The sequence below is a fragment of the Euphorbia lathyris genome, chromosome 6 (genome assembly GCF_963576675.1).
Source record: "Euphorbia lathyris chromosome 6, ddEupLath1.1, whole genome shotgun sequence".
Classification (NCBI taxonomy): domain Eukaryota; kingdom Viridiplantae; phylum Streptophyta; class Magnoliopsida; order Malpighiales; family Euphorbiaceae; genus Euphorbia; species Euphorbia lathyris.
In genome coordinates, this window is record NC_088915.1 from 71,892,001 (window position 1) to 71,914,101 (window position 22,101).

A 22,101-nucleotide genomic window follows, 5' to 3' on the forward strand; every position below is an offset into this window, starting at 1 on the left:
AGCAAAAATGAATTCCTTTGGTTTTATTGATGCTTGCGTCTGTTTAGCCGAAGGATTAGTAAAACATTTCAATCGGCTTTATATCAAAAATATCACTTCCTCCATCAAATCCTACTCCCTCACTTCTCCTTCACTATTCATGATACAATTAAATTCCATCCCTCACTTCCTCTAAGATGGCCAATTAAGTGTTAGGCTTTTCCAAAATCCAAAATTTTAATATTTTGGCCTATTAGGCACTCCCAAATCCAAAATTCAAATTTTTTTTGCTCTATTAGGCCTCTTTAAATACAAATTTCTATTTTTCTTTATCTGTTAGATAGTAAATCTAAATTTCTAATTTTTTTTTGCCTGTTAGGCCTCCTACTTAAGAGGGCGAGCCTTGGCGCAACGGTAAAAACGTTGTTGCCGTGTGACCTGAGGTCACGGGTTCGAGTCTTAGGAGCGGCCTCTTGCCAATTAAATTGGCAAGGGAAGGCTTGCCCCCAATACACCCTTGTGGTGGGACCCCTCCCCGGACCCTCGCTCAGCGGGGACGCGTAATGCGACCGGGCCGCCCTTTAGGCCTCCTACTTAAATCGAAATTATTACTTTTTTTTTGCATGATAGCCCTCTCAAATCAATTTTTTTAATATTTTTTACCTATTCGACCTTCCCTAAATCCTCTTTTTTTACATGTTATGAATTTTAAACAAAATCTAGTTTATTTTTTAGAAATTGTACAATAATACTTAAAAATTAGTTTTTGACAACTCAAATGACAAGACGCGTATATACAAAAAAAAAATAAGCAAATTAGATTTAACATTTTATTTTATTTTTTGCAAACGCACATATAAAATCGGCCCCCATCCAAGTAATCATGTATTCGTCACTGTGCACTTGCATTTGTTTATCAGCAATTTTGATCCTCAATCATGTGAGGTGGTGTTGAAAAGTTCCCTTGCTGCCCTTACTTCCTTGTCCATTTGTGCTAGGTGTCAATATACGTTATTTGCAGTATGAGAAAGGAGTTTATTCACGTTCTGCAATAATTGCTAGAATATCCTTAGTTAGTGGGGTGATTTTGAAAAATATGTGTTAATTTGCTCTTAACCAATAATGATAGGGCTAAACTAATTAGTTAGTTTTTTAAACATAATTAGTTCTCTTTGATATACATAATAAACCTAAGAATTTGCAAAACAATAAATTTAAATGTTGGAAACAAATTATGATTTCATATTATTAATTTCAGCTTACTGTTTTTTTAAAGAATTTGAGCTCCTTTAATTTTTTATTAATTTTTTTCTGAAAGAATCAAAACAAATAATTGGATTCTTTTTATATAAAGCCCAATAGAATATGGGGCTTTGGCCTTTTGCCTTGTCTCTCTTAACTGATTCCATCAAACCCTAATTGGAGCTCTATAAATTCGCACTCTCCAACCTTCACTTTCCATGTCTTTGAAAACTAGTGTGATAGAGCTTCTCATCTTTTCCAAATTGTCTTTCCAAAGAGGATCAGGTCAGTCTCTTCTCTTCATCTTTGATTTTCTTCTCATAATTACTTCGGATTGGAGGACATTTTATGAACGTATATATTTAGACCCATCTAATTTTGAGTATTGTATTTTATCAGATATCAGTTCAGCAAAAAGACTACTTGGAATTATGCTGGGAAGCTAGACAAAGAACTGCTCCAATTATCACATACTGCATATCAGAAAAAACTTGACAAAGAAACACACAAGAGAGCTCTCACTTCCTTCACACGCCAACTGAATAGAGAGATGTAATGATGGGTGTTCAGGCTAGCAAGGAAGGTAAGCTATTGTGAACTGAATAGATCTGACTTGGAATGTTTAAGATAAAATTAATCTGTACAAATCTAGAATATATTCTTACCAGATCTTTATATATATGAATAAAATCAATCTGAATATATCAAGTTTGCAACGTTTAAGAAATTAAAAGAAATCTTAACAAGTTCAGCGGATGAGAATCATTAGAAACTAATTTGGCGTAGGAAAACTAATGATTCAGAAATCTGAATAGATCTTGCCATCCCTCAAACTCTAGATGTGCTAATTATGATTCATGCAATGATTTTAATGGAAAAGAGGGTTAATTTTAACTTAGTTAATTCATGTGATAATTTTAATTTTGTACAGGAAGAACAATGGTAAAAGAATTTGAAGAAAATCCATGTCTAGATGATGTTCTGGCCACTCGTACAACTCAAAAGAAAAAAATGGATAAGCTAGCAATGATTGCAGAATGTCGTCCGCGAAATAACTCCCTTATCATTGCAAGTAAGTTGAGGCTCAGTATAACATTTTTGAATCAATCAGCTCAATATCTAGATGTACATTTTTGAATGTCCATTTACAAATTGATTAATGATCTTCATCAACATCATGAATATACATTTCCAGAAGACAAAGACATCAAAATTATGGTGAATCCATAATTTTCTGTTCTCTAGAACCATTTTTTTAAATATTAAAGTATACAATGTACATGTATACAACCAATTAGATTTGTAAGAGAAACAAGAGGTTCATTTCAATTTTTTGGAGGTGTTCAATTCACAAGCAAGAAGCGCCTTATTATAATTGTTTGCGTGCTACAATCTTCACTTCATAACTCATATTTATTTTTAGTTGTAGTCTATAGAAATTTGTAATTTTGTTTTGGTCTAATACACAAATAACCCCCTAAACTTGTTCAAATATTGCAACTGCCCCCTCCAACTTTCAATTGTAACAACTTACCCCTTAAACTTGTCCAATTGTAAAACATAACCCCAAATTGGGAATTTTTTTACCCCGTACTTAAAGCAAACATAAAAATGTTTCCCCGGATTCGTATCATGCCAAAGATCTGATTATCACACTCCACGAGCGTTGCATCTTTTGTATTTCACGTGTTTCTTCAATTGCAGTCCATGTCGGCAATTTGGGGTTATACTTTACAATTGGACAAGTTTAAGGGGTTATATTTTACAATTAGACAAGTTTGAGGGGTAAGTTGTTACAATTGAAAGTTCAGGGGGCAGTTGCAACATTTGGACAAGTTCAGGGGTTATCTGTGTATTAGGCCTTTTGTTTTTTATGAACTTTGAACATTTTGTCATATTGATTTATTATTATTATTTGATGCGAATATTCTGGTAAATATATTTCCTGTCTTTCAACACAATAAAATAGAGAACTGAGTGTATGAATGAAAAAGGGGATGAATATTAATAATTGGAGAGAAAGAGAAATACAAGTAATGCTAACTCTCTCTTTTCACAAATGGGAGAGCCCTGGTAAAGCAGAAGTAACAACTTCAAAAATGCATGCCTCATACCTTTTACAGTATATAATAGAAGAATGTACTGTTCTGACAGCACACACTAACTAACTCATTCCCCAAATACCCCTATAGTAACTAACTCTCAAGTGCCCTTTTTTCTGTCCCTTCTTCCTCCTAACATACACCTGTAAAGGTTTAGGCCACTGATTATTGTCCAAAATAACCCTGTTATGAATCTTTTCTCTAACATTATTATTCAAAGGTTGGTATGATTGTAAATAAAGCCACCAATTAAGCAAGTGTATAATGTTAGAGGGCTTGAGCTTTTAGCTTAATTGGTTCCATGATATAGTATGACATCGGTTTGGACTAAATGGTCGAGGGTTCGAGTGCGGGCAATCTTATTAATTTGTGAAATTAGAAACACATGGCGAGTTGGACCCGTGTTGTACACCCAGCAAGCCGAGTGGACATTTGGGATTCCATGACACATAAGCCAACCAAAATGACATTGGGATTGACATAATTTGATTCTTCCATCAATTAGTGCTCAATATCTAGATGTACATTTTTTAATTTCCATTTGCATATTGGTTAATAATCTCATGAATGAATATAAGTATAGAATGTAAGTGTATACAAGCAATTATAGTATGTAAATCTGGACATTGACCAATTTTTGTCTCTGCTATGGAACTTCTTCTGGTTTGAGAGATTTACTTATAGCAACGGCTATTTTCAAGGTATTATTCTCCAAGCACAAGCCCCAAAATATGATACTTAGTATGTTGATCATTCATACTCTTTCCCATATCTAATGAGGTTAAGGCTTCTTGTATAGTAAGTGGATCCTCTTCTACTGTGAAAGCATAAAAGTCAGAACCAAAGTCTTTAGATACTCTAGGTCTCTTACTTCTCCTAGGTTCAGATTCCTCAATCTCTTTTTGCACTATAGGTCTAACAGCAGGTAAGCTACTAGATGATGCACCCCCACTATTTCTCAATATAAAAGGAAATCTATCTTCATAAAAGTCAGCATCATTTGACTCTAAGATGACTTTTGCATTCAAATCATAGAACCTATATGCTTTCCTATTCACAGCATATCCGATAAACACACATTCATAAGCCCTACTAGCAAGTTTGACTCTCTTTGGGTCAGGAATCCTAACATAAGCCAAACAACCTCAAGTTCTAAAGTATGATAGACTAGGTGTTTTATTTTTCAAGATCTCACAAGGGGAGATTTTGCTTCTTGATTTAGGGACCCTATTTATCACATAGCAAACAGTCAAAAGGATTTCTCCCCACCAATGTGAGTCAGCACCTGAACTAAGCATTATAGCTACTACAGATTCGGTAAGTGTCCTATTTTTCCTTTCAGCCTTACCGTTCATTTCTGGTGAATAAGGTGCTGTGGTTTCATGTATAATGCCATGTGTTTTATAGAAATCAATAAACAGGCTAGAACCATATTCTGTGCCTCTATCGCTACGAAGTCTCGTGACTTTCCTATTGTATTGATTTTCTATTTCAACTATGAACAACTTAAACATGCCAAACGCTTCACTTTTATTTTTCATTAGATAAACAAAAGTAAAGTCATAACATTCATCAATAAAGGTTATAAAATACCGTTTGTCATTTCTAGTCAACTTTCCATCTAATTCACATATATCTGAATGAATTAAATCTAGAGGTTCAGAATCCCTAACAACAGATTTATGAGGTGTTTTTGTGATTTTTGCCTGACTACAATAATCACATTTAGAAAACTCATTCAAATTCAATTTTGGAATTAATCCTAAGTTACTCATATTTTTAATGATACGCTTATTAACATGACAAAAACGAGCATGACAAACATTAAAAGTACACAAAGAGTAAACAGAAGCATTCACTTTATTAATCTCAACATTCACCTTAAACATGCCTTCACTAGCATAACCTTTTCCTACAAATACATTGTTCTTAGTCAAAGTAAATAAATCTGCTCCTATAGTCTGAGTAAAACCAGCCTTGTTGAAAAGATAACCCGAAACCAAATTTTTTCTCATTTCTGGAGTATGCATCACATCCTTCAAAGTTAAGGTTTTTCCAGATGTGAAGTTCAATTCCACATTACCAATTCCAGCAACAATAGTGGTATGAGAATCACCCAATAACACTTTCTTATCTTCGGTCACAGCAGTGTATGTTTTGAACATACTTCTATCATAGCAAACATGACGAGAAGCACCAGTGTCTACCCACCACCCATCTGATCCACCTATGAGGTTGATCTCAGAAATCATAGCAACAAAATTATGTTGCTCTTCAGTCAGGTTAACACTAGGAGTAGTGTTTGGCCTGTTCTTGCACTTACGTGCCATATGACCTGGTTGGCCATAATTAAAGCATAGGAAAGCAGCATCATTTCTAGGTGGTTGTTGGTGTGGCCTATTTTGGTTCCTTTGAAGGTTCCAATTCAAATTAACTCGGGTGTTGCGATTTTGGATTGATTTGCGGTTTTGATTCTTAAAATTCTTTTGAGTGCGTTTCAGAACCGCAGTGGACCTTTTAGTGTTATTAGAAACAATAAGCACTTCTTCTTTTAAATCTTGTTTTCGAGCTTCCTCCTCAATTCGGAGGCGTGTAATCAGACTTTCCATCGAAAATTCTTTTGTTTTGTGCCTCAAAACATTTTTAAAATCTTTCCACGAAGGAGGCAATTTATCAATAATAACAGCAACTTGAAATTGATCGTTTAAAGGCATACCTTCTGAAATAATTTCATGTGTTATCTTCTGTAATTCATGAGATTGAATTTCCACTGACTTGTCATCAGTCATCTGGAATTTGAGGTAGCGGCTTACATCGTACTTTTTCCATCCGGCCTCCTTAGTGTCATACTTCCTCTGCAGAGCTTCCCAAATTACTTTTGCTGTTTTTTCTTCAGCAGTATAGTAATCGTAGAGATCGTCTGTCAATCCATTCAGTATATAATTTTTGCACAGAAAATCATTTTATGTCCATCTTTCAGCAGCACGAACACCAGCACAAACATCTGCCTCATTACCATCTTTAGGAACAATTGGTTTTTCAGAAGTCAGAACAGAAGTTACCTTATTTGTTGTGAGATAGAACAACATCTTCTGTCTCCACCTTCGGAAGTGAGCTTCTTCAAACCGGAATGGTTTATTGATTTCAGCGATGCCATTTGATTGTTCGGTAGCCATCATCAGTAATTGAATCGTCTTAAAATTGTTGAAACTCGAACTCAGAAAACCAGGAACAAACCGAACAAAATTAAATGGGCAGAGTCGCGGACAATGTCACTTTCTTTAAGACGTTCGCGGAACTGCCGGAATTTAGCAAACAGTATGAACTCCGGTCGACTCCAGGATAAAACAACCCTCTCAAATACGATTTTTGTATTGCACCGTACGAAAATCGTTCTGTATACACTCTCTGTATATTTGCTCAGTTTCGAAAAAATGTAGAATGAATCAAAGTACTTGTATGTTGAAAAGCAGTCTCACATCACCTATTTATACTAGGAAAAAAGAGCTGTTGAGCTCTGATTTCATGGAGAAGGTGAATGAGGAAAATCAGGAAGGTTGATTTCCGAAATTAATAAAAAATAATAATAAAAATATTATTAATAATTAATTTTTTTCAATAAAAAATTATATTGTTTACACCACACCAACCCAACCCGGCCCGGTCGGACGGCGCGCGTGTGTGGTGGTCAACCAAGGTGGTAGGTCCTCACCCTTTCACAAAAGTGGGTACCCCTTGGGGCACACCCCAAGCATGTGAGGACCTTCCTTATAAACATCTCCACCAAGTGCTTTGAAAGCAATGTGGGATGTTTTTCACTTGAGAAAACTTAAAGGCACATAAGTGGGCTAATTTTATAAATTCTAATTGGGCCAAGCCCAACATTTCCTAGTGTGGGAAGTTTGTGCATCCCACACGGCCTAAAAACATATATATGTTATGCCTTATAAGTTGGGTTGAAACAATAAGCTTTCGCCGAGCTTGGTAACGAGAGCTTGTGACTCAAGTGAGGGCATTAGAGTGATGGAATATGGCTAAGCCTTAGAAGGCTGGGTTTGAAGCGGCTAAAATCTGGCTCGTCCATTCCAAGCTAAGAGCTAACTGTGGGTTCTAGGCGAAGGCTTGGATCTCCGGGTTCATAGTGTGGAGGGCACAGCGTGAGGCTGGCTTCATAGAGAAACGATTACCTCCCTCTATGAGAAGTGGAAGGATAATGGGCCATTGTCACTCAAGCCCAAATAGTCCAATAAGCCTACCTAACTGGACCATCACCTTTTTTTTTAGAAAATTACACAGAAATTCATATTTTAAAAACTATTCACAACTATGTCAAATCATAATTTTGGATTATGTCAAACTAGTAAAATCAGTACTTTTAATATATTTTAAGGATTGAAATTTATAAATTAGAAGTCTAGAATATAATAGTTAGGGAATGAACCGTCTTCATTAGCAGTTTACCGGTTCCTTTGGTGAAAATTCATTCCATCCGCACACTCTCTCTTTTATTGGCACGCTTTGCTTGGTTATCTCCCCACTCATGATGCTCCGCGGCTTCGAGGTATGTCTATTGTCTCCCATTATTGTTTATGCCTTGAGAATTGTGAGTCCATACAACATCTGTTTATGGATTGTCGGTTTGCTCAGACGCTTTGGCAGAGTGTGTCCTTCCTGTTTGGCCAACGAATTATCACATCATATGTTACGGGTCTGCTTAGCTGGGCTACGGATCAGAGGTTTAGCTCTCAGATTTTTTCTCTTTGGTGCAGTGCAGTCCTTCATGTGCTTTGGGTAATGTGGAAAACGCGCAATGACTCCGTTTTTTCAGATTTTTCCCCTAATATCCATTCTGCACTGAGTCTTCAATGGCTTCAAATTCGTCGGACTAATCTTCTATCATTCGCCTCTATTTGGAACTCAACGGTTGAACTTGATCTGCTCCACACGCTGCAGTTGTTGCCTCATCGATCCCAGGCGCATAAGATTCTACCAGTCTGCTGGTCAGCTCCTCCGCCTGGCTGGGTCAAGTGTAATTTAGATGGCTCTATTACGACTGTCAATGCCGGCTATTGAGGTGTGTTTCGGGATTCTGCTGGACACTCTGTGGGTTCATTTCCTTTTGAAACTACTTGTTCCCTGGTGCATGTTGCGGAACTCTATGCTACGCTTTATGCAATTCGTTTGGCCTACAATAAGTGTTGGCATCATCTTTGGCTTGAAAGTGACTTCACCTATGTGTTGTCTCTACTTCGTCATGCCGACTTATCGGCCCCATGGGAGAAACATCAGGAGCTTATGGAGTGTCGCGCCTTGATTCGTGAAATGTATTTTTTTGTGTTGCACGTTTTTCGAGAATGTAATCAGGTTGCGGATGTGCTGGCCAACTTTGGCAGGATAAGTTCGGAGCCTCACTAGTGGGACTCACATCCTCGTTTATGTTCTAGTTATATTTGGGACAATTGTAATGGCAAAGACTTGTATCAGTTCGTTTAGTCTTACCATTTCTCTTTTTGACATTATTTGTTTTTTTTATTTTATTTACTTATTTTTATTGAATTGGATTCGGGTGTAGTTGTCTGAGGGGTGCTAATCCTGTTGGGATGTCTCGGACCTCCATTCCTTATCCTCTACCTTTTAATAAAAAAAGTAAAGAAAAGGTAGCATTAAATTTTTGTCACGACTAACTAAAGAACAAACATTTTTTGAAATGAATAACGATTTTTTTAAATGAATTAAATGTTTACACTTAACTAATTCGGTAAGCAATGCTTTAATGTAACTAAAAATAAATGACCAATGGCTTAACCTATCTAAATAAAAGACCTGAGGTTTAATGAACTCAAAAATTAAAGGCCAGCGACCTCCAGATGCTTTTTGTCTAATTTTTTTTAATGATTAGGTTCTTTATCTTGTAAATGGATACATTAAGCCCCATAATATTCTAAATCCATATATCAACCCTTAATCATTTGTTTTTTAACACATTAAACGAGTCAGCTATGTGAATAATTCAAACTCTTGGTCACTATTCTTCTAAAGTAAAATAATTAAAAATTTATCTGGTGTGACAATCTATATATCAAATTGATGTGTTAAAACAATGTTATATTGATAGTTCCATTTACGGTAAATTGAGTTTGAATCACAAATATAAGTGAATAATCAAATAGAGTTTAATATGTTACCAAATAAATGATCAAGAACATAATATATATACATTTAAAATATGAATGATTTAATCAATATAAATTAAATTAATCTAGATCAATTCTCATACATGACCGCCAATCTTCTTCTCTCTTCTTCACATCTTCGTCCAAATCCCATAATCAAATATACAGACTTTCCTTTTAGTTTTGTTCATCTACTTTAAGGAGCATGAAAAAAGTTTGTATTCCTTCCCTCCTCTTATTACTTGGTTAGGTTCTTGTGTTTCTTTATTTTGTTATTTTTTTTAGTTTTTGTTCAAATATTTTATCAAATCTCTTTATGTGTACAAATTGTATCTACTCTCCAGTATTTTATCGTTTATACCTTTTTCAGATTTAGTAAAAGTGGAAACGATTTATCCGTAGATCAGTAAATCTAGGTGGTTGCAACAAAAAAAACGATTCAGATCCAAATGTTCGAAGTTTGGATTACAGATGTTTTTTCAACAGATTTGTTTTAGGATCTAGATGTATGAGTTGTCCATTGGTCATTATATAGATGTATGAGTTGTCCATTGGTCATTATATAAGTTTTTTGGTGCTTAATATTTCAGTATATCGGGTTTGAAACTAGAGAGAGGGGAGGGAAGGGGGACTAAAATGGACTGGGATGTTTCAATTGGATTTTAGTAAGGAAGCACAACTATTGATTTCAGGTAGAGAGAAAGGGTGTTTTGTTTTAGAGAGAGAAAGTGTGAATATATATGATGTGTTTAAGATTCTAGTATGTTTGTCTCTCCAAATTAGGATTTTGGAATTGGAATATCAAGGCAAAACAAGTACTAGTTCTAGCAAAAATTACAATTATGTAGATACCATCTATGCAATAAAATTTGATTTGTATTGCTGACAACCAGTACAATTATTGCTGATAAAAGCCTCAAATTGTGGCTGCTAACTTAGTTCTACGTTAACTATCTTGAAGGATTGTATTTTTTGTATTTTATTTTCCAGTTTTGATTTCTGTATTTTCTGATTCTTAATTTTCCTGCTTGTATTCAAGGGATCTAGCAGACATAGGTGGAGCTAGGGGACACGGCTGCCGGAGCACCTATAGCAATGTCTCGAGAGCAGAATTCTACAACTCCTGACACCAGAACTGCGGAAATGGTTGGTCCGGCAAGATTTGCGATGAGACCTACATCTCTGAAAAAAGAAGACTGAGACAGAATTACTGCTTCTAGTAAAAATGTAATATTTCTAACCAAGAGTGCTGCCACATGACAAATGGGACTGTCTATTGGATACCTGAACATATGTGAATCCTATTTTTCTTTTTTGTTTCGCATAGCCCTGCCTTGGGTAAAAAATGGTGGAGGTGAGTTCACCTTGCCAAATTCATTGTTGCACTTGATATCTGAAATTTGCTTATATCATTAGACAATTTCAAGTCATTTCACCTAAATTGTAATGTTTGATGTTATTATACATTTAGACCATATAAACAATTTTCGAAGAATTCTCATGAAAGATTGCACAAAGTCGACGAACCTCAATTACTGTTCATAAAAAATCATCGTTGATGTTGTCCCTTATAAACATGAACAAATGATACATATGTGAAAGAGTATGAATGGTGAACATACTAAGTCTTGAATATAGGGGCTTATGCTTGGAGGATAACATGGCATGCAGTAAGTAAATCTCTAAAAAGAAGAATAGATATATATAGCTTGAATTAAACAGATGATAAATTTGGTTTAAGTTATTTTAAGACTATGATGTAAAGATGATTGAGAAATCTATGAAGTCGAATAGCTAGTTGTACATATGAGGATGTAATATAAAGAACTAAGTCAATCACCGGTCATCTGTATTTTCCTAGCAGCCACATCAGTCGTACCTGGTGTCTTTCTCCCTTCCAAATTCACGCAATCAATCAAGTGTACCTCCTCTGCTTCACCCATTCAGCAGGCTGATCCGGAAAGTACAAAACCTTGGCCAACTCAAATCATAAAAAATATTACCCCAAAATCCCACATTATTGTTGATGTTCTTTGCTGTTAGCATATTTACACCATACCACATTTAGGACAAATTATATTTTATTTGTTGGTCTTTCAACAACTATGTTCCACCACCTACCGACACAAGACTTTCAACTTCAAGACTAAGAATTCGACCATTCCAAATATACTCATTGCATGTTCCAACCTTAGCAAAACTTTTCTCTCTAAGATCATATGATACTATATTACTCATCATACCAACATTAAGGAGAATCTTATCTCCTCTCTTTGAATATCCAATGACATTCACAGATTGGAACCAAGATATGCCAAAAAATAAGGGCTTTACAACAGAGTATAACTTTGCCCAAGTAAATTGATAAACTCCATCCTTCTTCCTCATATATAAATAAGCATGAGGCACCATAGAACGAGAAAAATAGCTGATGCAAAGGCAGCCTCCTAAAATATGAAATTTCCTTGAAACTCTATCAGTTGAATTGAAAGATAAAACAGGTCGAGGAACTAAGGAGAATGTCTCGTTTCTCATATTAAATGCCACAATCTCTGAATTCGATAACCAATGCAGACTAGACTACCATCTATGAAGTAACCCATATCACCTAGGTACACATTCCTCTCTATTCTGTATCCCAGGCAAGGGGGATTCTGAATCCTTCTCCAAATATTTGATTTAAACCCATAAATCCAAAATTGAACTTCAATATCAAGTTTTCGCCTGACATATACCCTTAAAAAAACCTTGTACTCATCAATAGGGTCATCATAACCCAAACCTGACCCATTTAAGTAATAAAATTGATCATTAGCTGGGTCTTCAAAAGGCCAATCAGGAAGATCCTTAAATTGGCGAGTGGATGGATTCGAGAGGGACAGTTCTAATTTAGGTGGGTACAATGAACTTTGATTCAAGAGAACCAAACCTTTACAGTAACCATAGACATTCTTCAACCAGGATGAGACTCGTTTTTCTATGCCTATAATATCTTCTTCAAAATTGACATTCACATCACAAACATGAAATTTGTTACTCAATTCATCTGAGAAAATCAGTTTGCGGAGATTTAAGTTTTGAGAAGACTTACTTAGATGAGAATTGATAAAATCAGGGCTATCAATGACAGTGCATAAAGATTTTGAAACACATCTGAAACGCAGGAGGGACTTCACCGGCAACCACAGCAGTATTTCGATGATCAACTCACTTGGGAGTTGTGCCATTGCCGCCGCTCACTGTAATCAGAAAAGGAGTGTGAACAATTAGGGTTAAAAGAGAATTACAAAAGCTACAATCCGAGTGAGGGCTTGGTGAATGCTATATATATATATATATATATATATATCTTATCAGTAACGGAAAGAGATAGTTTTATGGTTGATCCCTTGGGCATTGTGCAATCTTATCTGCCAGGATAGTTTTTCTTTCGCCAATCTGAACCATAATATGGGGAATACCATTTTCAACAGTTATCAAGGTTTTCTTGCATCATCCATTTGAATATATCTACTTTAAAAAATGTAACTTCAAGGTATTATGAAAATTTGAAACAAGGTTTGTTTCCTTATAGAATACAAAGTTCCATTTGCCATGTGTTCGAAAAATAAAAGCCTTTCAGTTCCTTGTCCAACCAAATGTTTGTGTTGAAGCCTTAACAAGTATACTAGTTCAGATTCATATGCAGTATCTTCTTTAATGTTCTTATGTTGATCTATGTATTTCCTCTTGATTGCCACTTCACTTAGGTCCCATAACTCTAACCATCATTTACAGACAACGCCATACCTGCCATCCCCAAGCTTTTGCGGATAGCAGAGAAGTCATAAAGTGGCAGCAGCAAGTTCAGCTAGAGTGGATGAGACAATAAGAAACCTAAGCATTTCTGCTGACAAACAACTACTGTAGAGTAAGAACGTTTAGCAACTTCACATGACTTGCACTTCTTTTTGTCCTCCTTTTAGTCATGAGGACAGTTACAGAAACACAGTGGATGATATCAGCAGTTTCAGGGCCTATGTCAAAATTTACTTAGTCAAATTTTAAATCACGAATGAAGGATTTTCGGATTGAAAATTTGACATTGATCTTTCAACAACCTTCTTTATTCTTCCTTTATCAGCTTTTTGTTGGTTATCAAAGTCTTATTTTCCCTTTGTATCCCTGGTTCGACAAACAAAGAAAATCATTAATGGAATAAGTATTTAAAAATATGACCTAGCGTTGTGATTATAAGAATGAAAATAACATACCTTCAACTTGATCATTTGCGTTAAATGTTGTTGCAAAATTCTGAGCCTTTTCGAATTATTCATCAAGATTAGCCCTTGTTGACAAGATTTCAGCAGAAACGCAATTTCTGATTCAACGGCTACAATATCTAGCTCTTGAAATTGTTGCTCGTCAACATGAGCTCCGAAACTAAAAGGATATTCTATCTCAGTGGCAATGTTGTCTAATATGGTGACATTGAATTCAGCAACACACTTATTGCAATATCAACTTTCCATTTTTTACCAGAAGGTGCCTTCAAGATTACTGGACTAGAAAGATAGCCTCCAATTGGAGCTTTGCTAGATTAGAAACATCAGAAACATCAGAAACTTCATAAGGCAAAAGAACAAATTCCGTAAAGCATTATATGTATAAACTCAAATTGGAGAATGAATATAAGTACACTTCCAGGAAGAGCACAGGCAGAGCAACGACTTTTCCCAAGTGAAAGCTACTGTTCAATTGATGAATGAGATAGAGAATTGGTTCATTATTTTTAAGTAAATGTTGAATATCAATGTGATTGACAAAGATATTGAATAAAAGAGACTTTCTTGACGAAAGAAGACAATGTTGGTGGAGAGCTGTTGTGGTTGAAGATATAAGATTTGGGAGGCTAGGGTTTCTTTATATATGAGATTTGGGAGGGTATTTTTATAATTAACTTTTACCAACTATGGTTTCTTTACATGAACCATTTATTTATAGGTTTAGTTAAATTTTATTGATGATTGGTAACTACAAAACCATATTATTTGAATTCTAATATTTGAGGTATAAACAGTGGCCGGTGAATCATCCATAGTATTTAAGGTTCTACCACAAGTTGGGAGGCGTATAAGCAATTGGGATGATATACCAAAATGACTTTAAAGTTTATGGAGAAATAGGAATTCAGCTTTGTGGAATAGTACCAATTTAGCCATTGGTAACGAAATTTGGGGTAATTGGTACCATTTCACAAACATTGAGGTGTCAAGTTGCGTTATTTAGCTTAAAGTGGTACATTTCATAAATATTGAGGGCAAAATGATACTTTTCCAAAACCTTGAGACATTTTGTATCTTATCCATTTATCCATGTAGTACAATAACTCATTTTGACTGTAATCAATCCAATTTGTTCCGTATAACATTTTGAATATAGTTTTTGGTGTTAATGTCCAAAAATACGTATAACATTTTCGGCCAGGAGTAATTTTATCCATAACGTCTAAAATTGTGCAATTTTACCCTTAACGTGATATTTTACCTATAACATTGATAATTTGGATCGATTTTGGACATTATTATAAAACGAAGATTTTTTCCTTATTCTGCAACAATTGCATATCAATTCGTTCTAAAAAAATGATTTCATGTTTTTTATAATTTAATAATAGAATTTGAGATTAATATTATAAATTTGGTGAATTTTTTTAATTTTTTATCCAATTTGTACAAAATACCGTTTGATAAATTATTTATCAAATTGACCCAATTTATCAATGCTAGGGTAAAATTGCTCTTGGTTTCTAAGGTTGGCTTAAAATTGTATCATTTTAGACATTTTAGACCTTGGGATAAAATTGCTTATGACCCAAAAGTTATGATATTTTTGCTCCTTAAGACATGGAAAATTTTAAGTGATTGTAGACAGCTATAACAAAAAATCACACTCATAAACTAATGAAAACAATCAACAAAAGAAGGATATCAATTATTTTCAAACTATTTAAGTAAAATTGATTTTCCAACTTATGTGGCAGACATAGATGCACAAAAACACATATTATACTCTAATTCACAACTCCTCATCTACAAATTCAATCTCTTTACTTGGAAAGTATGTAGCGAACACGAGTTGTCAAACTTCACAAAAATTGGAATGTAGATGTTAAAAGTCATACAAACTGTGGAGAAGGCAAAATTTAAAATGTTGTCATTCAGGATTCCAATTAAAACATAAAATCCAACAAAGCAAACTTAGAGAGATTTACGTTTTGGTGAATTAGCTGCCGGGGATTTGAGGTTTTTAATTTTATAGATAATTTTGTATGGCTTCATGACTATCAGTTGATGGATATACTGATTCAAGAATCAAAACGCGATCGAGTTGCAGTATGTAACCTAATCCCATTTCATCAATTCCATCTTTGATACTCCGGGATTGAGCTCTCTCAGTGTCAGAGGAGATATCATCAGATCTTTTTAAGTGTTACTTAGTCATGATATATTAATAATTTTATTATTTTGTCCCTGATTTATTATTCAATTACATTTGGATTCTGAACTATCTGAGTTGGTTAAATTTCACCCAAATTGCATAAAGACTCGACAAAATTATTATACCCTAATATGTGGTGATATTTTGACAATAGCACTTGGATAAGTTTATTTGTCACATCTATTTTCTTACGTGAAAATAATAAATTAGGTTAAAAAAAACAAATCCAAAAACAAATCTTGAAACTAAAAGTCAAAATATTATCATGTGTTAATAGGATAACAGTTTTATTGGTCTTTATCTAAATTGAGTGAAATTTTTCCAATTGGGACAAGTCGGAAATCAAATGTGATTAAATAATAAATTAGAGCGAAATGTTAAAATTTTGGATAGACCAAGTACCAAATAGTTGTTGAAACTCTTATTAGAACGATATTTTTAAGAATTAATAGAAAAGAATATTTTAAAACAATATAGGTTGGTTTTTCGATCTGAGTATTGAAATTTTGTCTTCATTTTCAATGTACTCAAGTTAATGAATGTCAAGTTATTAATCTGATTTTTATTAATTGTATTTCTTAATTTGTGTAAAATACACTGGAGTAACCTATATAATGGGACAAAGGAAGTATCAACTATTTTCATTGGTTTATTGTCTAATATAAGAAAATCGAAATGAGACTCTCATATGAACCATACTTTTTGTCTTATTATTATTTACTACTATTATTAAGGTGAATAATTATAAGGTTTTGTGTTTTTAATTTTCATTATGTTATTTTAAGATTTTTATATTTTATCTTAATAAACTATTTAGTCGTTTCATTTTTATCTCGGAAAATTCCACTGATAAAATTTGGATACAATGCTAAATCTATTGGAAATATTCATATTTTATTCAATTTATATGTTATATTGTTTTTAGACTTATTTTTTATGAATTGTTTTAATCTTTGTGGACAACTTTATTGACTCTAGCTTGAATTTATGTTGGATTTTATTTATCTCTCTACTGTATTTTTTCTTTTAATATTATATATATATATAATATTAAAAAAAGTTATGATTATATTGTATGCAAAATTATTTTTGTTAAAATTTACAAAAATTAAACTATGTTTAGGGTTGAGCTTGGTAAGAGATGATTTAGGTCTTGTAGGAGTCTAAATATTTATTTGATGTTTTTTTAGAATTAATTATAGAAATTTGAAGATGGATGTTATCCGGGAAAGCCAACATGACCTAGCAGCCACCACATTGTCGTCACCTGCACCCAACCATGGTCACCCCAGCGCCACCTTCTGATTCTTCTTTCTCCATTGCTCAGCTATTCAGTCGATCCTGTTTTCTGAAACATGTCGGCGCTAGTTTCTCGGGCAGTGCCTACAAAATCTTTCTCAACTGCTCTCACCGGCAATGTGAGTCAATGGTGGCATAAATACACAATTATGGCATAAATACACAATTTGTTGGAATAAAGTCTGTTAAAATAAGAATCCCTTATTTTTAGGTTTGTTAGAGTTTGTTTTTATTTTTCAAATGTTTGTTATCTTAACCACTTAGCAGAGTATCTGCTAACGTGTCCTTATTTTTCTCCTTCTTGTTATTTGTAAAGCTTTATAAAGCTAAGACCTGATTCAATGAATAAATTGATCATTCACACCAATTGTTTGTACTCTTGTATTACTTAACATTTGGTATCAGAGTCCCCACTGGGCTTATAGAGAAGAAGCAGCAGCCTTCGAGTGATCTAACACCGAGAGAATGAGTGACGATAAGACTCTGACAAAGATCCCTCACTTTGATGGTCATTATGACCACTGGAGTGAGCTGATGGAGAATCTGTTGAGGGCAAAAGTTCTATGGAGTCTGGTGGAGAATGGCTTTGCAGAGCCAAAAACAGTGGCAGCTCTCTCTGATGCACAAAAAACCCAATTGGAAGATGCTAAAACCAAAGATTATCAGGTGAAACATTATCTGTTTCAAGCCATTGATCGTACCATCTTTGAACAAATATTGGATCGTCGTAAAGCCAAGAATGTTTAGGACTCAATGAAGCCAAAGTTTGGAGGCAATGACAAAGTGAAAAATCTCTTCTTAACTCATTGAGAAAGGATTTTGAGGTTCTAGAAATGAAGAAGGATGAAAGCATTACTGAATATTTTACGAGAGTAATGACGGTCTCCAATAAAATGAGGAGTGATGGAGAAGACATGCCTGACCCAAAGATTGTTGACAAATACTATGGACTTTAACAGACAGGTACACATACGTTGTAGTATCCATTAAAGAAGCCAAAGATACTGACAACATATCTATTGATGAATTGCAAAGTTCATTAGTGGTACATGAACAGAAGTTTAAAGAGTGAAAAATGAGGATGATGATCAAGTTTTGAAGGTAGAAGATCGATTCGGAATGAGAGGCAGAGGAAGATCATCTCCTAGAGGCAGGGGACGAGGAAGAGAAAGAACAACTTTCAATAAAAACTATTTACAACTTTGTCAAGTCATAATTTTGGATTATATCAAACTAGTAAAATCAGTACTTTTAATATTTTTTGAGGATTAGAATTTATAAATTAGAAGTTTAGAATATATTTTATAGGGTTTACGATTTAGGAATTAGAGTCTAGAATTTTTAAACTATGGTATAAAATCATAATATATAGAGAATAATGACATATTAAAAATTAAGTTTGGTGGTATGACTTAATTGTAATTTTGTACTTAATTATGATATTCATGTATTTGGCCCTTATTTTGTTCCATTAATTTCTAATCAAATTTATTTTTATGGATCAATATATTATATATTGTCTGGTAATTATTAATTTTATCCTATAAATAACAAAACCCTAAATTATTCTTCTAGTAGAGCAGCAACCATCTGTCCAGGCTCAAAATTATCTCTTAGATCTGTCTAGCTATCAGCTATCAGATTGAGAATAAAGAAGACATTAAGAAATGCATGTCCCTTTGAATTTGTCAACAAGCAACTGTTGTTTGCACATCATGTCTTTTTCTTTTCATATTCCATGTTTTGGTTCAAGCAAGCGGCTGTTGAGTTCATTACTTTCCATTCCAAGTACATTTTCCAAATATTTTCTTTTTGAATTTCTTTCACTTAGGGTTTTGTTCCATAGGATTTATAATGACTAAATTCAAATAGTTTATGCCATGTCCATTATTTGTTCCTTGCAGACATCTGTATCTAAACTTTACCATGTTTTAGTTGTGCTCCAATAACCCTAAATGGACTAGAAAAAATCTTTCAGATTCCTTTTGCTAAATTCATCATTGCCAATAAAATAGTAGCAAATTTTGATTGAGAATTGAAAAGAGGAAAAACAATGATTTTAATTTGGTTAAATTTTATGTAGCAAAAACAATGGTGAAGAAATACGAAGAAAATTGTTGGCAATATGTGAGTGCATCAAAAGACATTCCAGGCACTCAGAAAAAAAAAGGATATTCTAGCAATGATTGCAGAACGTGGCCAGCAAGAACCATTCCTTATGATGCTCAGAATGATAGGAGGTGGAGTCTAAACTTTATTCTTATCTAATTGTTGTTTCCATGGGTCCTGTATATCACAAAAAATGAACTTTAGTTGGTATGGGATTTCATTTTTTTGATAATGGCTCATCCATCTTATAATCCATTGATAATGGAAATTATGGGTGATTATAATAATGGAATGCCTCAGTAAAATTGGATCGAACAATGGAGTTTAAAATATATTAAAAGGGAACATAAAAATTAAAACATAGGACCAAATAAACACAAGAACAATAGTTTGATAGGGTAGAAAAAGAATAGACAAATAACATTTTTCTAGCTTTCCTAAGGATGAGAATTTGTAGCCTCAATAGGTGATTAGGACACCAAATTTCAGTATTATCCAGAGACTAATAAACCTACAAGTAAAAAACAAAAGGCTAAGTAACAAGATTGAGATTTAGTTAGTTAAAATGTCTTAATAGTTAATTAATGACATCGGCACCAATGATCCTACCGGCTGTGTTAGTAATGTGTGGTACCGTGGAGCTTAATTTTTTTTTGTAAGCTACATATTATCAAATGATAAAAAATTAACAGGGCAAAGCAAATTCCAAGATATTACTAGAAGTGAAATCAATGTGTTTGTTCATATATTTATTACCAGTTGGTGAGTAGCTGCCTAACTGATTTGTTTGCCAATGCAGGCAATGGCCACATGTGGAACAATTGGATCAGAAAGAACCTTGTCAAGAACCTCTTTCATTGCATCCTATGAATCACAAAGGAAACGGGGAACTTACAAGGAGAGCAGGCTTGAGGGAGATAGCAGAGGCAAACTTCGGCTTTGTTAGGATTAGATCACAAACATGGTTCCAACATTTGCTAACGCTAAGCAGAGCCAGGTAACCTTCAGAAAATGTTTTCTATGATATATTCTCTTACCTGAGAGAAATCACTTCTCATATTCCTAGTCATCTTTGTTAATTGGTTGTTCTCTCATTGCTCTTTCTATTTGTCTATGTGTGTACTATATATTAGAGAGTGAGATATACTGGGAGAGCAAAGATAATTTGCATGTGAATGAATGAGTTGGGAAATGGTGTGTGCCTATTTATACATGTAAAAAATTAACATTTTCAACAAGAAAAAGAAATCGTGTTGCAAATTGCAATTAAGAGCATTTAACATTTGGGTTAATTTCAAAAAATACCGTAATTTAAAAAAAAATGCCCAGTGATTTCAATTTTGTTTTGCAGATTTGGTTCGTAAAATTTTCATTTTTGTCAATTTCGCCCATTACGACCTCAAAATAATAATTTTCAAAAATTAAAGTTGTTTAATGTCATATTTACTATGGAACCATTTTTTTTATTTTTTAAAATCATTATTTTTGGATTTTTCTCTCTTCTAAAAAACAATACCTAAATGACAGCTGTTGTTTTGCTTTGTTTCACTATGAAATAATCTAAATTATTAAAATAAAATTAAAGCAGAAATTTGTAAGTTTATGTGTAGATGCATTATCAATTCTTACAGAGAGTGAATATATAGATGAACCTTTGTGAATTAGAGGATTATGCCCTTTCTATTTTTAAAACTCATCTTATCTCCACTGTTTTCATGTCATTGTCTTATTTTTTGTGAAGATGATGATGAGTCTGGTTGCTGTACTAGGGAGGATTTGTTTAGGAACAAGTATTGTAATTTTTGCTCTTTATATTCATCATTCATTCACAAGTGTCATATTCAAGAGACATTATTTACTTTTACTAAAAGTAGGTTTCTTATGGGTTAGCTTTGTGGGGGTACAATGATCATTCTCAAATTGGTAAAACTGCCCTTATTCATTTTTTAAAAGGTCATTTGTATATTAATAATAGACCTATTAATTACTATAATTTTCTTTTTAAATTATATTCTTTTTTAAATACCAAATTTATTAAAATGACACATTAATTTTAAGGTCCAATACAAATGTATTTTTTGATTTTCCATTTTGAGAACAGCAATTGGGAAAAAGAAGAGAATTGGAATATAGAAATGGAAAATGTTTTCTAAAACTGAACACGTCCTTAGTTGTGCACCATTCCTGAAAGTTCAATTTCTTTATTGCCCTACCAATTCTTGTATTTTTTTTTTAATAAAATTGAAGATTTAGAATTTTGAATGAATATAGTTCGGAATCACAAAATTCACTCCAAATTTAAAACTTGAGAAACTTTCTGGTATGTTTTGTTCTGACCAGTTTGTTTGTGCCCTTATTCTCCTCAGGAAATGATGGAATGAGGTTCTATGAGCGGACACTTCTGGTTACAAGGGCAGCTACCCAGTACACATATAACCTAATGTGATTTGGCAAGGATTTAGGACTGATAGCTCAAATGGCTGCCAACAAAAAACTAGAGAAGTACCCAACTCAAGCTCCCAAAAGTCTTTCCTCGACTCCAGCACTTTGTGGTATTGTTGCACGTGTCTTTGGTTTATCCAAGGAGAAAACAAATAGCAGTGATGATATGGACCTTCTTATTGCATCTCTGAACCAAATTGGTAATTTTCAAATTGGACACATCCCGCTTATAGGACATGATGGTTTGCCACCTATTCCACCATCAGAGAAGATCA

The 22,101-nt window shown here is 33.9% G+C and overlaps 1 long non-coding RNA gene across 1 annotated transcript; it reads left to right on the plus strand.

Moving 5' to 3' along the window:
* The first annotated feature begins 1,386 nt into the window (after positions 1–1,386).
* Positions 1,387–2,673, plus strand: LOC136232331 (uncharacterized). Its single transcript, XR_010690467.1, has 3 exons — positions 1,387–1,506; positions 1,621–1,804; positions 2,153–2,673. It is a non-coding gene; the product is annotated as an uncharacterized lncRNA (long non-coding RNA).
* Positions 2,674–22,101: the final 19,428 nt, after the last annotated feature.